Source organism: Mus caroli, unplaced genomic scaffold, assembly GCF_978045245.1.
Source record: "Mus caroli unplaced genomic scaffold, Mus_caroli_1 scaffold_14, whole genome shotgun sequence".
In the NCBI taxonomy this organism is placed as follows: Eukaryota; Metazoa; Chordata; class Mammalia; order Rodentia; family Muridae; genus Mus; species Mus caroli.
In genome coordinates this window covers 43,478,482-43,481,503 of record NW_028227269.1, presented here as the reverse complement: position 1 = coordinate 43,481,503, position 3,022 = coordinate 43,478,482, and the positions used below count along the sequence as shown (strand labels likewise).

Sequence of the window (3,022 nt, the reverse complement as noted above, 5' to 3'; positions counted from 1 at the left end):
GGATTGCTAGCCAATAACCATATAGTTAACACTACCTTACGAGTTGAGAACAAAATGCCAGAATTGTCTTCAAATGCCTTGTCACACCAACAGCAAAGTGCACTGAGTGAGGAAGTAGTGAGAATGCCTTTTCATTTTAAAAATGTTTGGAGCTATGTACAACTTTGATACAGTTTCAGGGCACTCCGGACACCCACGGCCACTTCATGTAAACCACTGACACTTTGAGATACTACAATATGATCGTGATCAAATTTTGTAATTAAACCTAACAAGGGCAATAGACACGACTCAAATAAGAGATGTGTCAATCACAGCGCTCTCTTACTCTAAGGTATTCACAAGGAGACAAAGCTTTTATTCATCTTCCTCCTCTTCCTCCTCCTCCTTTTCCTCTTTCTCCTCCTCTTCCTTTTCTTCCACCTTTTTCCGGGCAACTTTAGCAGGACCCTTGGCACCATCAAACTTCCCTTTAGACTTATAGTCAGCAACATCCTTCTTCAGCTTTGCTGCCTTGGTGACATAAGGCTGCTTTTCATTGTCACTTAAGTTATTCCACATCTCACCCAGCTTTTTTGCCACATCTCCAATGGAGATGCCAGGGTTTGTGGATTTGATCTTGGGGCAGAATTCAGAGCAGAATAAGAAAAATCCAGACGGAGGTCTTTTGGGGGCATTCGGGTCCTTCTTCTTCTTGTCTCCTTTAGTTGGTCCATAATCTTTCATCTCCTGATCATAGCCGACTTTATCTGCCTTTGCCATTTCATCGAACTTCGATTTCTCTTTGCTAGACATAGTCTTCCACCTCTCAGAGCACTTCTTGGAGAACTCGGCAAAATTGACGGGAACCTCTGGGTTTTTCTTCTTATGTTCTTCCCTGCATGTCTGCACGAAGAAGGCATAAGCAGACATCTTGCCCTTTGGTTTCTTGGGGTCACCTTTACCATCCTGACTGTATTGTTCACTACTCTGGGCAGCACAGGGCACGACTCATGGCTCAGCGCTCCCCAGCCTCGCTCTAGCTGCCTCCACAAGAGCCAACTCTAGAAGGGTTTTGTTCCACTAATTTCTTTCTCAGCCTGTTTATTCTTTGTGTAGAGAAAGACCATTGACTTGTTTGAGTTAATTTAATATCCAGCTACTTCTTTGAAGTTGGTTATCAGTTTAGGAGTTCTTGGGTGGAATTTTTAGGGTCACTTATATATACTATCATGTCACCTGCAAAAAAATTATATTTTGAATAATTCCTTTCCAATTTGTATCCCCTTGTTCTCCTTTTGTTGTTGAATTGCTCTGGCTAGGACTTCAAGTACAATGATGAATAGGTAAGAAGAAAGTGGGCAGCCTTGTCTAATCCCTGATTTTAGTGGGATTGCTTCAAGTTTCTCACTATTTACTTTGATGTTGGCTCCTGGTTTGCTGTAGATTGCTTTTATCATGTTAGGTATGGGCCTTGAATTCCTGATCTTTCCAAGACTTTTATCATGAATGGGTGTTGGATTTTTTCAAATGCTTTTTCAGCATCTAACTAGATGATCATGTGGTTTTTGTCTTTGAGTTTGTTTATATAGTGGATTATGTTGATGGATTTCCATATATTAAACCATCCCTGCATCCCTGGAATGAAACCTACTTGGTCAGGATGGAAGATTGTTTTGATGTGTTCTTGGATTCGGTTATAGTGAATTTTACTGAGTATGTTTGCATCAATATTCATAAAGGAAATTGGTCTGAAGATCTCTATCTTTATTGGGTCTTTCTGTGGTTTAGGTAGCACAGTAATTGTAGAGTACCTTCTAATTTTATTTTGTGGAATAGTTTGTGAAAAACTGGAATTAGAGCTTCTTTGAAGTTCTGATAGAACTCTGCACTAAATCCATCTGGTCCTGGGCTTTATTTGCTTGGGAGACTATTAATGACTGCTTCTATTTCTTTAGGGGATATGGGACTGTTTAGATCATTAACCTGATCCTGATTTAACTTTGTTACCTCATATCTGTCTAGGAATTTGTCCATTTCATCCAGGTTTTCCAGTTTTGTTGAGTATAACCTTTTGTAGAAGGATCTGATGGTGTTTTGGATTTCTTCAGGGTCTGTTGTTATGTCTCCTTTTTCATTTCTGATTTTGTTAATTAGGATGCTGTCAATGTTCCCTCTATTGAGTCTGGCTAAGGGTTTATCTATCTTGTTGATTTTCTCAAAGAACCAACTTCTTGTTTGGTTGATTCTTTGAATAGTTCTTCTTGTTTCCACTTGGTTGATTTCGCCCCTGAGTTTGATTATTTCCTGCTGTCTACTCCTCTTGGGTGAATTTACTTCCTTTGTTCTAGAGCTTTTAGGTGTGTTGTCAAGCTGCCAGTGTGCTCTCTAGTTACTTTTTGGAAGCACTCAGAGCTATGAGTTTTTCTCTTAGAAATACTTCCATTGTGTCCCATAAGTTTGGGTATGTTGTGGCTTCAATTTCATTAAACTCAAAAAAGTCCTTAACTTCTTTTATTCCTTCCTTGACCAAGGTTTCATTGAGAAGTGTGTTGTTCAGTTTCCAAGTGAATGTTGGCTTTCTATTATTTATTTTGTTACTGAAGACCAGCCTTAATCAATGATGATCTGATAGGATGCATGGGACAATTTCAATATTTTTGTATCTGTTGAGCCTTGTTTTGTGACCAATTATATGGTCAATTTTGGAGAAGGTACCATGAGGTGCTGAGAAGAAGGTATATCGTTTTGTTTTAGGATAAAATGTTCTGTAGATATCTGTTAGATCCATTTGTTTCATAACTTCTCTTAGTTTCACTGTATCCCTGTTTATTTTCTGTTTCGATGATCTTTCCATTGATAAAAGTGGTATGTTGAAGTCCCCCCCCCATTATTGTGTTAGGTGCATTGTGTGCTTTGAGCTTTACTAAAGTTTCTTTAATGAATGTGGCTGCCCTTGTATTTGGACCATAGATATGAAGAATTGAGAGTTCCTCTTGGAGGATTTTACCTTTGATGAGTATGAAGTTCCCTCCTTGTCTTT

The 3,022-nt window shown here is 38.9% G+C and overlaps 1 pseudogene; it reads right to left on the bottom strand.

The window, feature by feature from the left end:
* Positions 1–357: 357 nt before the first annotated feature.
* Positions 358–935, bottom strand: LOC147001224 (high mobility group protein B3 pseudogene; annotated as a pseudogene).
* Positions 936–3,022: the final 2,087 nt, after the last annotated feature.